This window comes from Kogia breviceps, chromosome 10 (assembly GCF_026419965.1).
Source record: "Kogia breviceps isolate mKogBre1 chromosome 10, mKogBre1 haplotype 1, whole genome shotgun sequence".
NCBI classification, from domain to species: Eukaryota; Metazoa; Chordata; class Mammalia; order Artiodactyla; family Physeteridae; genus Kogia; species Kogia breviceps.
In genome coordinates, this window is record NC_081319.1 from 81,331,531 (window position 1) to 81,347,974 (window position 16,444).

Here is a 16,444-nt window from a genome sequence, read left to right on the forward strand (position 1 = left end):
GCCAACAAACACATGAAGGATGCTCAACATCACTAATCATTAGAGAAATGAAAATCAAAACTACAATGAGATATCACCTCATACCAGTCAGAATGGCCATCATCAAAAAATCTACAAACAGTAAATGCTGGAGGAGGTATGGAGAAAAGGGAACCCTCTTGCACTGTTGGTGGGAATGTAAATTGATACAGCCACTATGGAGAACATTACGGAGGTTCCTTAAAAGACTAAACATAGAACTACCATACGACACAGCAATCCCACTACTGAGCATATACCCTGAGAAAACCATAATTCAAAACGAGTCATGTACCAATATGTTCACTGTAGCTCTATTTACAATAACCAGGACATGGGAGCAACCTAAGTGTCCATCAACAGATGAATGGATAAAGAAGATGGGGCACATATATACAATGGAATATTACTCAGCCATAAAAAGAAACGAAATTGAGTTATTCGTAGTGAGGTGGATGGACCTAGAGACTGTCATACAGAGTGATGTAAGTCAGAAAGAGAAGAACAAATACCTTATGCTAACACATATATATGGAATATAAAAAAAAGAAAGAAAGAAAGAAAATGATCAGAAGAACGTTAAGAGCAAGATGGGAATAAAGATGCAGACCTACCAGAGAATGGATTTGAGGATATAGGGAGGGGGAAGTGTAAGCTGGGACAAAGTGAGAGAGTGGCATGGACATATATACACTACCAAACGTAAAACAGATAGCTAGTGGGAAGCAGCCCCATAGCACAGGGAGATCAGCTCGGTGCTTTGTGTCGACCTATAGGGGTGGGATAGGGACGGTGGGAGGGAGGGAGATGCAAGAGGGAAGAGATATGGGGACATATGCATATGTATAACTGATTCACTTTGTTATAAAGCAGAAACTAACACATCATTGTAAAGCAATTATACTGTAATAAAGATGTTAAAAAAAGTCTACAAACAATAAATGCTGGAGAGGGTGTGGAGAAAAGGGAACTCTCTTGCACTGTTGGTGGGAATGTAAATTGATACAGCCACCATGGAGAACAGTATGGAGGTTCCTTAAAAAACTAAAAATAGAACTACCACACGACCCAGCAATCCCACCACTGGGCATATACCCTGAGAAAACCATCATTCAAAAAGAGTCATGTACCACAATGTTCATTTCAGCTCTATTTACAATAGCCAGGACATGGAAGCAACCTAAGCGTCCATCGACAGATAAATGGATAAAGAAGATGTGGCACATATACACAATGGAATATTACTCAGCCATAAAAGAAACAAAACTGAGTTATTTGTAGATCAGCTTGGTGCTCTGTGACCACCTAGAGGGGTGGGAGGGAGACGCAAGAGGGAGGGGATATGAGGATATATGTATACATATAGCTGATTCACTTTGTTATACAGCAGAAAGTAACATACCATGTAAAGCAATTATACTCCAATAAAGATGTTAAAAAATATTAATGAAGTTTGTATGAATATTTAACTTTTGTATAATAAATATTACGAAATTGGTTTTGGTTTCTTCTTAGAGTCAGAGTGAATCTCCTTTCTCTCATCTTGTTACAAGTTGAGTAGAGATAAAGCAACACTTAGTTATTGCTTGTTAGGACGTTGATAATGCTCACCCATTCTTCTCAAACTTTTTCCTAACCTCCAACCTCCCACCCTACTTTGGCCCTTACCTGCAAGACACCAATACTTAGTACTTGAGTAGAATAGCTGCTGTCAACAGAGATTTGATTATACCCACCACTCCCCATTTCAAACACTCTACTGTTATTCTTCTGACCAGTTTGTGAGATCCAGAGTAGTGTCTTTAATCTATCTGTGCTACAGCTAAGTATGGTACAAGCCTGATACTGAAGTCGTGGATCGTTACGTAGAGGAAGGCAATACGGAAGGGGAAGGGAAGCTCTCTGGAAATCAGAAGCTAGAGGAAAGTTTGCTCTGGACCAGAGTACCTAGCAAGGGCCTTATCTCCCCTCCTCTCCAGAGCGCATGTACAACGAAGAATTCTCTGAGTGTTGGCCATTTGCTGTTTTCTTGAGAAACTCTAAACTGAATGTCACAGAACTCTGTAACGGTCTTAAGGTCCTGCAGATCTGATTTCTGAAAATTGCCAATCCATTTTCTCCTTCTGAGAAGCATGCCTCAGGAAGTTATTTAAACTCTTAAATTTTTCTTGGGACAAAAAGAATTAACTTGCTGTTAAGAACAAAATCATTCAGTGTTCCATTCTCCTCCTTGCAGTACATAACCAAAGGGTAGAACAAATTCCTGCCCTCAAGGATCTTATAGTCTCTGTCAAAACACAGTGCATTAGCATTATAATAGTGCGATAATTCTGTGATGTTGTTGGAAATGTTTTATTTAAATGGGCACAACAGCTACATTTATTCTCATGAAGACTCATGGACAATATGGATTAGCATTTGCCAGTGGGAAGTAGCTATTAACCTTGATATATGTGAATACATCCACATATGGTGGCCAAGTCTCTGCACAGAGTACATTTTCTAAGGTAAAAAAGGGGGTGGAGGGAGGCAGGGAGTGAGGAGAGCCCATGCTCTATTTACCATAGTCAGAATGTTTGAAAGCAGAGGAGAGTAGAGGGGTGGGTCCAGACCCCAGGCACAGGTGAAAGAACAAACATGTCTGATCAGCAACAACTCTTCTAAAACCTCTGTCTTTCAATACCAGAAAAAAAGAAAATAGTCCTGTTCTTTAATTTACAACTTACTGAGACTTAGTCACTACCTGGTATTTTTACAAAATCATCCAGATGTATAGCATAAAAGCATTAACCCCCATGCTGTTTTTTGATAATGATAATAATGCTAGTACTACTAATAATGGTCAGGACCTATAGGGCTGTTAAAAATGCATTTGTCATCGTCTATAGGAGAGTCCATTTAATTCTCACAACAGCTCTAAAGTTTGGAGCATTAATATTGCCCAGGATTTCACAATGTGTACCCGTGGGTCCAAAATTCTTGCTTAGCTTGTCAAACTCAACGTTTCTGCTCCCTTCACTTTCCTCTGAGATTAACACCAGTCCTAACATCACTAGAATAGACAGTCTCTCATATACAGGAACAGAGCCACAAGTATATACATAGCTATAAGAACCTCACAAATAAAAATGACAATAAAGTATATAAAGCTCTCACTGCTACAACCTACCTAAAAAGCGCTTTATTACACAAAAACATTTACAAATCAAGATTACCAATACTGTACAGATATATCAAGTCAGAAGTAATAGAAGATGCCCTTTTCAGAGATGCTGACTTTGAGGCTTCATACCTCTATGGTTTATCCCAGATTTAGAAACCCTGGCAGAGCTGTAGCAAAGCTCATCCATTTTGGAATTCTACATTGCTGGCCGAAACTTCCAACCCCCTGACACTACCGTTGGTTTCAATGATGGAGTTCTTTTTGTTTGTTGTTTCCTTGCTTGTCTTTCTTATTTTTACTTGCTTTGATGTCTCTAAGCCTACTGATCCACACAGGTGACCAAAGTCTCATCCATAATCTGTAGCATTAAAATTAAAGGAATAGTTTATAGATTCTAGGATTTTCTGAGTACCTCAAATAAATCCTTCCTAGGCCCCTCATGAACACATAAAACCAGGAGCAGAGGATGAAGTAAAATTGATCCCAATCAATGTACCACAGAGCATCAAATTGCATTCACTGCCAGTCAACAAACAAATAAAGATCTGTTCCTCCCCATTTTAAAAATAAATCTTGCTTTCATTATGTTTTAGTTTTTTTCCTAGTGCTGCTTGATCACAAGTTGTTTTTTTTCTAGTAAGTTTAGATTCATGGGGTAAATTCATCCTTCATTATATGATAAACAGCTTTTAGATTTCCACAGAATTCAGTTTCTTGTGGCTTCCTTGAAGTAAACACTTCTGAAATGCTTACACTATGTGCTACATTAAGAAAAAATATTATCTCTTTTTCATAGCAAAATTCTATATCTCTTTAAAGAAAACAGATAGGATGGAAATAAGTGCACTTTCTCCCAGTCACATTAAACAGAAAGGTTAAGCTCCTACTGACAGGGAAGATGTATTTGCAAGTGATTAGTTATATTTCTATCATAGTGCTTGTCTGTGTTCTCCCTTTCATGTTTAAACAAAGCTCTTGAACACGCTGGGTTGTATGCTCTGATGTTGATTTATAGGTAGAACTGAATTCCAAACACTAAGCCAGTAGGTAGGCTCTAATAAAAGGCACAGACTTTCCCCCTGCTGGTTAGTATGTGACTAAGTGATATTGTTCTAGGGCACCAATCTGTCGAGACAGGTGTACAATGGGGGAGTCCTTCAGGCACAAAGACCCGGGCTACCCACAGAGGGCCACATTCTGCTCTACTGGATTGCTAGGTTATAAACCCTTAGAAGAAAAATAAACTGTTGTTTAAAAACAAAACGAAACTGGTTTTTGTTCAACAGTGATGTTGACACACCTTCATAAGGACGTGAACTGTACCTGGGATGGAGAAGCTGAAGGCAGTGAGGCAGTCAGATGGCAGATGAGATGCAGGCCAGGCAGTGCCAGTCCTAAAGCAAGCACATCAGAAGGAATGATAGAGCATCTTCCACAGGCTTATCCACGCCTCACTGGCTGACATCTCTCAGTGTGCTGGAGGGTGAGGATCCAGGCAGCATCATGGGCAGCTCAATGAAGCTATCTGGTGGAGCCACAAAAAGAGGAAAAGTTAATGTAATAGAGAGATTTGGTTCAATTAATAGAGGCATCCCCATCTGGCCAAGCCCAGGGAGGTGTGAATTACTGTAGTCATAAAATGAGGGCACGTGAAACACCTCAGTCTGCTGACTTCATGATCTCAACACATATGAAATGCACAGGACCACACCATCATCTGAAGAAAGAGCAGCTTACTGTTCAGTGTGGCCAGAGATGCTTCATTTTCCCCTGAATATTTTGCAATGCATTTTCCAAATAATGGATTGCAATTTCCACTTTATAGCCAGTCTATTTTGGGACTCTCTAGGTGCAAGCAATGCAATGAAAGTAATCTCTTTAAGGACAGGAAACAGATCCTAAAAACAAGCAGACAATCTAAAAACACTAACAGGTATTGCTTTTGTTAAAGGAATAAATACATATATCGTATAAAATATGTAAATAATAAAAACTTTACAAACAACAAAGATACCACCAGCTAAAGTTAACCACTTTGCATTTCCTTCCAAATATTTTATGTCATTTACACAGGAATATTTCAACATACAGATACATAAATATATATATGCATACATACACTATGTATTAACATATATATTTACAAACACAGGGTATATGCTCTGTTTTGTAATTTTCTTTTCTCACTTACCTTTTATTGTGAATATATTTCATGTAAAAAAAATTAATTTACACCTTTATTTTATGGCAAAAGATTCTCAATCATTGAAAGTTTAGATTTTTCTCCAAACTTTATTATTGCAAAACTATGCAAGAGATCTTAAATATAGTAGATATAAATACTTGCTTGGGCTTCCCTGGTGGCGCAGTGGTTGAGAATCCGCCTGCCGATGCAGGGGACACGGGTTCGTGCCCCGGTCCGGGAAGATCCCACATGCCGCGGAGCGGCTGGGCCCGTGAGCCATGGCCACTGAGCCTGCGCGTCCAGAGCCTGTGCTCCGCAACGGGAGAGGCCGCAGTGGTGGGAGGCCCGCGTACCGCAAAAACAAACAAACAAAACAACAACAACAAAAAAAACCAACTTGCTTTCTGAACTAGTGAATGCATGTGTCTGGGTTGGGCCACCCCAAAATACACCTCAATTGCACACTGATTATTTTGAATTAAAGTTACTTAAGAAAATGCCGATGTAAGGGAGACACTTTGATGTTGCCCTCTGTCTCCCTGGAAGTAGGAAATAAGTCTCCCATGTGAAAGTTGCCCTCCTTGCTTCTGGAGGTAGCAGGGCACCCTTATTACCAGAGACAGAAAATTTGGGGATGAGAAGCCGGTAGAAACAAAACTTGTTACTCCTTTAATTGACTACCTCAAGCCCAAACTCCATTTAGATTCTTCACTAAGTATACAAAAACCTAGGTTTCTCTGTTCTGTCAATTCCTCACAAATTTGTTGTTTCTTGTCTGCCCAGTAGAAAAGCTTCCTGCTTTGATCACTTCTTAGGTTCCATGCCTATGAGACTTCTCCACATGTGAATTAAATTTGTTTTTTGGGACTTCCCTGATGGCACAGTGGTTAAGAATCTGCCTGTCAATGAAAGGGACACGGGTTCGAGCCCTGGTCTGGGAAGATCCCACATGCTGTGGAGCAACTAAGCCCATGCACCACAACTACTGAACCTGCGCTCTAGAGCCCACGAGCCACAACTACTGAGCCCGTGTTCCACAACTACTGAAGCTCGCGCACCTAGAGCCTGTGCTCCGCAACAAGAGAAGCCACTGCAATAAGAAGCCCGTGCACCGCAACGAAGAGTAGCCACCGCTAGCAGCAACTAGAGAAAGCCCGCGGGCAGCAAAGAAGACCCAGCACAGCCAAAAATAAATAATTTTTTTTTTTTTTTTTTTGCTGTACGCAGGCCTCTCACTGTTGTGGCCTCTCCCGTTGCGGAGTACAGACTCCGGACGCGCAGGCTCAGCGGCCATGGCTCATGGGCCCAGCCGCTCCGTGGCATGTGGGAACTTCCCAGACCGGGGCATGAACCCGTGTCCCCTTCATAAGCAGGCGGACTCTCAACCACTGCGCCACCAGGGAAGCCCTAAGTAAATTTTTTTTTAATTGTTTTTTGTTTTGCTCTTGCTAATCTTTCTTGTGTCAATTTTATTATTAGTCCAGGAACAAGTACTCAAGAGGAGTGGAGAGGAAAATTTTCCCCTCCTCACGCATGAAAATGAGCATCCTTTACTACATATTTCTTTTCTCAGAGCCAATTTTCCCTTTAAACATAGTTAAAATATTTGTTTTCCTAGGTGATGTTCGACTAACAACTGGGAATTTTTAATTTCGACTTAAAAGGAAAAATTTTCCTTGTTCCAAATTTGCTCTAAGGAGTTTATACCAAATTGTACACTAACTCATATTTGTCGTGTAGATGAACCTTAATAGTGGGAAGAACTTGTGAATAGCCTTTTCTTCACTCAAAGAGGTTAACAAAATACTACAAAATCTAAGGACTCTAGGACACCCTAATAAACTCTTCCTAAAAGTTGATGTTTGATATTCAGATATTTCTAACCCAACATATCTTTTCATAATTTTTAATTCAGTATACATATAAACCTAGTCCCTAATTATATAATTATAGAATAAAAGCATTTGTTGCTTATGCCTACTGTTTCATGTGTCAATATTTATGACCATTTGGCCAAAATTCCATACCTACCCACATGTGCTTTGATTCTTTATTAATTAATCTACTTTTCTCTTCTTAGTTATCTGGTTTTTTTTCTTAAATTGTATCCTCTAATTCAAAACTCAATAAACTATGGCTCACAGGCCAAATTCAACCTATGTCCTGTTTTCTGTATGACCCTCAAGCTAAAAAAATGGTTTTTTACAGAATTCAAAGAATTGTAAAAGAAATAAAGAATATGCAACACAGACCATTTGTGGGCTACAAATCCAAAAATATTTACTATTTGGCCCTTTACAGAAAGAGTGCTGACCCCTGCTCTTCTCCCACAACAGTCTAGGCTAATGCTAGATTTTCCAAAGAGATTCTTAGAGATATCATTTTACTGATATTAATTGTGATGATGATGATAGTGTTGGAAAGAGAAGGAAATGGGTGTGTCATTCTGTAGTCCAATGAGTTTAGAAAACCCTAAATTAAACAAAGTTATCCTATTTTCTTACTGTTGAGTGTCTTAGCATACTAATATGCTAATATGCATTTTGAATCTCCAAAAGTGGCAAGACTATGGAGCAAAGTGCAATATTTCTCAATCTTACTAATATGGATGTTTTGTAATATAGAGATGGTGTTCTATGAAAATTTGCATAGACAGAGTCTTTGAAATGAGGAGAAAATAATTTCAAAAGTAAAAGGAGGGTATGATAAATTTGTTTTTAGCACACTGATTCATTCTAAGTATATCCATCCTATTGTTTTTCAGGATTAACATATTCTCAAGATAACAGCTATATCTACACGTAAAAAATAAAATGTCTAATTCAGAATTTACTTAGATTTTCCAGGGTTATTTTTCTTTGAAACTCAACTCCCTAATATAGAGGACAGTAGGGATGGAAGAGAAGAAATGTATTTATGTTGAATTATGAAAGTGCTTGCTCTTTTTATTGTGAGTCAGTGTTTATAGACTGTTAGATGCAACATTTACTCTGCCTAGTTCTATCTGCCACTAGTAGCTCTGTGAGAGGAAGGACTATATTCAACAACATAGAAAATTTAACTACATATAGAAGACAGTGGCTGATGAAGTGTTACCTTTTCTAGTTCTCAGCTATGTCTGCTCTGCAGACAACTGCACTCTTGAGTAGAGGGCTGCTCTGATCACCACATGTTATATTTGTCTAGCTAGGCATAAATATTGATGTGTGCATGTTCACATTTTTTCCCACCCTTGACACACACAACATCAGAACATTTTAGGTAAACTGTAAAAACTTGTGGATAAAGTGCATACAAAAACAACATGGTAGAGTTTTCAATAATTTCCCTTACAGATTTTTAAAAACAGACTCTGTGCCCATTAACTACTGAATTGTTAATATTTAATTTCTTCAAGTCAGAGAGCTGGACCAGATGATTTCTAGAATTTATCTTGAAATTATGATTATAGGATGCTCTTGGTACCTGATCTATATGTTACTGAACTCAGGTTCAGCTGCCTGTCGCTCAAGAATCCAATACCAAGAGACAGGTCTTGGGTAAAAGGAAAGATAGCATTATTGAGGAAGCTGGCAATCCTGGGGTGAAGGACTCATGTCCCAAAGAACCAACTCTCAACTCCCCAGGTTTTGCTCAGAGATTTTATAGGGAAAAGAGGAACAGGCTACATGCTGAGGAGGGGGTAATCTTCTATTTTCAGAGATGACTGTCACCATAATGTGGTTCCACATAGCCATTAGCTTGTGGTTGGAACATTATATGAGTCATAAATCTCTGGTTAGCTATTCCTGGAGAATAAGGATCAAGGGTGAAGCCTATAGAAAAACTAATCTTCAGTCTTGATATGCATCAACAGTTTTCTCCATCTGCAGCAAGCTAAGCTAACTTAATGGTGAACTAGGGTAGAAGTCAGGCATAGAAAGCACAGCATCACAGCCATATCATAACTAAGAAATAGAGTGGGAATAATGCTGAGGAGCTGAGAGTCCCTAGTTACAGTCTCACTACCTCGGTTACATATAGAATCAAATACTTTTACATTTAACCTAGCCTTCTATATATTTTTCTACTTTCACAAACCTTCACACACTCTTAAAAGCTCTCCAAATCCAAGTTTTTCTTTTTTTAAAAAAAAAAACACAATTCCTATTTTATAGGGTAAGGAGATGGTACTTAACAACTTTTTTATTGCCCAACTATTTTAACTAGCACTTTCAACCTCACTATTTTGATGTGGACTCAGATATTTTCAATCACAGAGCACAAAAGTTATTTTGTACAACAAAATAAGGGGACAAAATTTGCCACCTCAAAATAGCTCTTTGGTATGTGGAGTAATTTGAACTGAAAACAATCAAGGACCAAAAGATTCAGGAAGAAACTCTGACATTCCTGCTATTTGCCTAAAACAATGTAGATAGAGAATTTGTTCCAGGAAGGGAGATAGCACCACAGATAACTACAGTATGAACTAGGTGTGTAGATAGGGCTGAACCTAGCAAAGTCTGCTTATTGGTTTCCCATTGTCTCTGCCTGGCCCAGCAAACACTTATTTACTGAACATTGCTTTTCCATCCCCATGTGAAAGTCTTCCTCCCTCTTGAAGTCCCAAACCACTGCCCCAAGCACCTTCTTTTGTCTTTAGTTTAAAGATGACATTAAAGGTGAGGGCTTCAGCCATTTTGGCAAGTTAATCAACTTTCCTGAGTGTCTCCCATTTACATTTATATTTATGTTTGTATTTATATTTATATGTTATTAAACTTTTATTTGATTTCCTCCTGTTAATCTGTCTCATGCCAATTTAATTCTTAGACCAACCAGAAAAACCTAGAAGGGTAGAGGAAAATTTCTCCTCCTCAACATGTGAAAGAGAAAAATGAAAAGTGGAAAAGAAAATTGAATAATCAAAATTATCCTTGAGTACATCCACCAATTGTGTCATTGAAAAATAAAGCTAAATTGTTTTAACATCCTCTGTAACACTCCACCTGATGCTACAAAACACCACTGGGTCAAAACTCTTATGATATTGTTATTTATAATAGATGTATATTTAGTCTTTTCCCCATTTCTGCTGCAGAGCTCCTAAAACCCTTGGAATTTCCTGGGCAATGAAAGCAATGAAGGTGTCTTTGTTTATGTCAACGAGGTGACCTTTGGACCCTACCTAAGTATGGGGGTTGGTTGCCAGTGGAGCCAAGCATGTGATTAGAAGATTGAGGCTTTCAGTCCCACCCCCTGAACTCTGGGGAGAGAAAAGGGGTTAGAGATTGAGTTCAATCGCCACTGGCCAATGATTTAATCTATCATGCTTATGTAATGAAGCCTCCATAAAACTCCCCCTAAAAATGGGGTTTGGAGAGCTTTTCTGTTGATGAACACCTGGAGGTACTGGGAAATCGGAGAGCCTGGTGAGGGCATGCAAGCTTTGTAGCCCTTCCCACATACCTTGCCCTAAGCCTCTCTTCCATCTGGCTGTTCCTGAGTTATATCCTTTTATAACAAACCAGTTAATCTAGTGATTAAGTGGGTTTTCTGAGTTCTGTGAGCCACTCTAGCAAATTAATTGAACCCAAGGAGGGTGTCCCTGGAACCTCCAATTTTTACTTGGTCAGAAGCACAGATAACAATGTGGGATTGCAATTGGCCTCTGAAGTGGAAGGTGGTCTTGTGGGACTGAACCCTTTACCTGTGGAATTTGATGCCATCTCTGGTGTCAAAATTGATTTGAATAGTAGGATATCTAGTTGGTGTCCTGAGCATTGCTTGGTTGTGTAGAGAGAACCCTCCCTCCACCCCACCGTGACACTGGGTGCTCAGAACCCAAATAGCTCTGGAAATGATTAATATATAGCATTATGTAAATGTCAGATTTAACGTTTTCCTTAAATAATAACAACATTGTGTTTTGGGGCTTTCATCAAAGACCTAGATAAATGATTTCTGGATTTCCCACTTTCAATTTTTAAAAGTATTCACAAATTAAAAGTGACTGTCACTGGCAATAATTCAAATTCTTAACTAGAATAGCTTCAACGGTAAGAGGCTATAATTATGTCCCCATTGGAGAACTTTTCTTCTAAACTCGTATGTCCAACTCAGTCACCTCAAATTTACCATCCTAACTCCCTGCTTACCAGCTGTTTGAACTCTATCCAGTATGACACTCTATATATAATATGTATGTAAAAGATACTCTACAAAGTATCTCTTGAAATCTCAGTTTCCACATCTGTAAAGTAGAAGAAACAATTTTTCTTCTCTCATAGATTACTTGGAAGTATTAAATGTGAAAGTTCATGTAAAGCATCTAGAAGGCTGTGCCTGACATATTCTTACATTTAATACAGCTTTTTGTTGCTGTTGTTATTTTCACGAGTTTCTCCTTAAAACCTTTTCCTTCTTTTAAGGTCCTTATACTGGTTAATAACTACATGATCTATCCAACCACTTGATCCAGAAACTTAGGAAACTATTGTTTTTTCTTTATCTTCTAAATCCAATCTGTCAGGAAGCCTGGCTCATCCCACAACCTACATATAACTAGACTGCTTTCTCTCCTTTCCATTTCTATTGCTACTGCAGCCCCTCATGATTTTTCCCCTGGATTTCACAATGGTACCCAGATTATTTCCTCAATCTTCTGTTTTAGCTCCCTCCAGGACAACCTGTTGCTTCAGGGATATGTTTAAAACTCTTAGCTGATTCCAGCTCCAAACTTTTGTGGCTCCTTATTAACTACAAGGTAAAAACACAAACTGCAGCCCATCAAATGAGGCTTTTTATGATCAATTCTAGCTACAAGATTTCTTTGCTACCATGTTGCAACAATGCCACTTATAATCTCTGCAACATGCTATACTGTTCATTCATTTAAACATTGTAATTATTATTATTATTATTTGTCAAAGAATACCTCAACTTCCGCTGATCATTCTTTATATTTCATGTCCCAGCTTAATTTTCCCCTTCTTTACCAAGCCTTCAATCACATCTTCAATTTCATCCTCTCTCTTGTAATCCAGAGAAAGTTAAATAATCTGCTCCTTGTGTGAATACTGAACTTCATAAATACATTTATTATAGTGATTATCACATCATTTAAAAATGATAGGTTTTATGTTTGCTTTTTCTTGAATCCTCTGTTAAAAGATATGTCCACAGAGTCTAGTTCAATACCTGACACATAGAAAGGAAACACAGTGCCATGTAGATGAAGTATGAAAAGAAAACTTGTTTGGTTTAAAAAGTTGGGTCTTAATAGTTCTCTCTATATGTACAGGGGATTTTTCCCTCTAATTTCTTCTAACAAAAATGCATCCTGGTATTGGACTCCCTTAAAAGTCATTTTTATATGATAGTCATTTGGAATTTTACCCAGTTTTACTGAGATTTGAGGTAACCTTATACCTTTTCTTTCTAACCTCAAATCACATTCATTCTTTCCCCAAGCTGCTAAATCAATCAAAATGAAAGAATAAATTGGATTAGATAAGACTTATCAGGTCTATTTTTATAGGTGTATCAGCCAGGGTTCCAGCAGACAAACAGAACCTTAATATATATCTCTATATAGGGATTTTTTTGCAAGGAACTGACCTACCCAATTGTGGAACAAATTATGCAAATTCAAACTTCATAGGGCAGAGGCTGTCAGAAAGTGCAGGCTGGAAACTCCCGGGCCTAAGCTGACTCTATAGTCCACACACAGAATTTCTTCTTCCTCATTTCTACTCCTAAAGCTTTTCAACTGATTGGATCAGGCCCACTTCAGACTATCAAGAATAATCTTCTTTACATAAAGTCAGCTGATTATAAATGTTAATCACATCTACAAAACACTTTTACTGCAACACCTAGATTAGTGTTTGACTGAATAATTGGGTACTATACCCTACTCAAGTTCATACCTCAAAATGCCAGAATTTCATTCCAAGACTTTTTACCAAAAAGACAAATATAAATATAATAACTCCTTATACATTAGTAACACTTACCTTAAAATCACATTATAATACTATTTATATACACTTTATAATTCCAGAGTTGATCACTGAATTTGCATTTTCATCAGAAGTACTTTTGTTTAGCTTTCTTAGAACAATCTTTATTAACTTTATCATCAGATGATCTGTATAAGCTAGTGTGTGACTCCCTCGCTCTTCTGGTCCAAGCATTGTAAGGCAAGCTTCTTGCACCATTTATACCCCAAAGTGAACATTGGTAGAGAGGAAGAAGGAGAATAAGTGGCAAATTTTGCGTTTCTTAATTAAAGATACTGTCTAATTAAATGATGAATGCTTGTATGCTCTCAACAATTCAGAGCAGTGAAAATATAGAAAGAGAACAAGACTGCCTGCCCAAAACAATAAAATGTATTTGGGGACAAAGAAGATGCTACATTCTCTCTTTTTCTTTCTTTTTTTAAAAATTATATACTTATGCCATTTTTATCAAGTAATTCAGCCTAATATTATTGGTATTTCTACAACAAACCTTTTATTAATATATAGAGAAAACTTTGTTTTAGGATTCTATGACAATTTTGTTTCTACTTTTCCTAAGTACCACCCTGGAGATGGCTCCACCCTAGCAATATTATTATCCAAAATTTTTCAGCTTAATAAAATGACATTGACTTTTAAATTTTATAAATTTATGGTGTAATTTTCACAATCTTCACTTGAACTCATAATAAAGCATACCCATCGGTCTATTATTATACCCAAAGCTTTCCATTTACTCATAAATCCAAAATCAATCTTATTTCATGTTAATTTTAAAATCTAAAATTCTGAACTAGTATTTTCTGACTTCACTCTGACTACCAGGGCAGTATTTTCCCTTGTCAATTCTGAAATATGAAATGAGAAATCTGCTTTTATTAATCTAGCTAGAGGAATGAAATTCAGACTTCTAAAATGCAGCAAAGAAATTGAGTCAGGCAGGAAAAAAAATAATGAGAAAGTTAGGATGCCTTAGTGAGCAGGCAGAGTCATTTTATGAAGAAGTTTCCCTCAAGCAACTAAATTGAGCCCAAACAAGCCTATTTTTCTGAAACTTGCTTTACCCACCATTCCATCACAAAATACATTGTAATAATATCATAAAACAGCTTGAGACGAAGAAGGATTCTGATTGACTGTTCAACATTCCAAAAGGGTAGATTAATATCTGTGAATCTCACAGCTGAAGCATTTTAATGCAAACTTGCAGTTTGTGGGAATTGAATCTGTCCACAAAAATCATTTATTTATATATAGAAAATGGGGGGGGAAATAGACATTTCATAATAGCAATGAGTCCAGGGGATGCTGTTATCATAAGCTAATCACATCCCATGGGCATGATAGCACTCAGCTGTGTCCCCTGTCTTGTATTGCTCCAGAGGAATGATTATCTCATGATAATAATACTTATTGTGGCTTAGTGGATAATAAAAAAAAATAACTTTCTTCCCAAGTTCTTGGGTATTTATTTATCAGCTAACTTTTTCCCTCTTGAGCTCTGGTCATATGTTACTTCCTGCTTAGGAAACAAAAAGAAATTCTGTGTTCTGATATTGTCTGTTGGCAAAGTGCAAAAAAACACAAAATTGTGTGACTGTAGTGATCTGACTGTGAAAGAGCAGCATTGCAGACAAGCTCTGATCTCCTGAGACCAGTGTACAGAAGATTCATACTTGCACTGACATTTTATAAGGTGTCTAGACTGGCTAATCCACTTTGGGGAAATGAATGTATTTTGTGGCATGGAAACAATAAGAGAAACAGATGCTTATACAATACTAGTTTTTGTGCTGTAACACACAACTGTCCAATATGTACATTTAATTGGAGCACACATATCATGCAACTTAAAACATGGTTGTCTCACTTAAGACACAAACACCCTACCAGTGACCCTCACACTGCCAAACTGCCAGGTATGTCGACAGAGATTCAAGGTTATGTCAGTCACAACAGCAGGGATGCCAGTGCATTCTGTCAGTCTTTGCAGCTTAGAATACAAAGGCAATGGGAATGCTAAGGCAAAGTCATGGAGAAACAGAAAATCAAAAAGGAATTAGAGCAAAAAACAATAGAAAAGAAGTAAAGTGGAAGAAAGAGATTTTCCAGCATGTTCTAGTTCATCTGTTGCTTACTGATAACCCCCAAATTCCCTAATCTGCCATATTTGCTAATAAGATACTCATCTATGCATTTTTTAATTTCAAAAAATGTATCCTTAACACAATGCTTTCTGTGAAAAGTACACTATCTATAAGATGCACTTCTTTTTATATACTAAGATGGATACATAGCAATACGTCATATGTAATGTTTATAAAACTTAAAGGTAGATCCAATGAAATATTTGCCCTGTTAAACACAGTATGAAAATCCAAATAATTGAACTGAAAAAAAAAATTGTAGTATATGTGTGTAGTAATATAGAACTAAATATGTGAGAACAGTGTTAATAAGTGTTGGTGCATGGAATTTTCATCTGTAGAGACAAAACTTAAAAGACTACATTATGCACCTCACATAGGGAAAGAGAGATTGTGGTCTATAATGGGGCTAAAATATAGAATGAGACTGCTCTTACTCTCTACCTGACTATCAATAAGACAGGTGGACCTGAACTAGTCATTTTACTTTCCCATTCATCAGCTTCAGGTTTTTTTTTTTTAAATAACGGTTTAGATAATTTCTTATGCTCTGTCCAACTCTGACTTTCTAAGAATTTATAATTATATATGGATTACACCTCAGTTTACCTCACAGTGCACTATAAACAACAGTGGAAACCAAAAACACCAACATAAATCTAAGGCCAAGAGCAGAAAGAAGAAAGGACATGAACACGGAGACTATCTTTGGTTATATTGCAATATAAGCAGGTTGCAGATCTGCCAATTTGGTCAGTTCAGTTAAATAACAAGTCTTCTGCGAAAAACTGTAAAATGCTATGTTAAAACTGTTCACTACACTTTAAAAAAAACTTCCAAATTGTTAGTGAAGTAAAATACCAATATATTATTATTCATATTTTACTAAATGGCTGCAAATATTTTTACACAATATGAAAAA

At 37.4% G+C, this 16,444-nt stretch overlaps 1 protein-coding gene across 1 annotated transcript in view; it reads right to left on the reverse strand.

The window, feature by feature from the left end:
* The window catches only part of LOC131764197 (beta-defensin 112-like), a 129,695-nt gene extending 125,159 nt beyond the window's left edge, over positions 1-4,536 (reverse strand). The window contains exon 1 of the mRNA XM_067043215.1: positions 4,505-4,536. The gene's annotated coding sequence lies outside the window, so the exon portion shown is untranslated. The remainder of the gene's footprint in view (positions 1-4,504) is intronic.
* Positions 4,537-16,444: the final 11,908 nt, after the last annotated feature.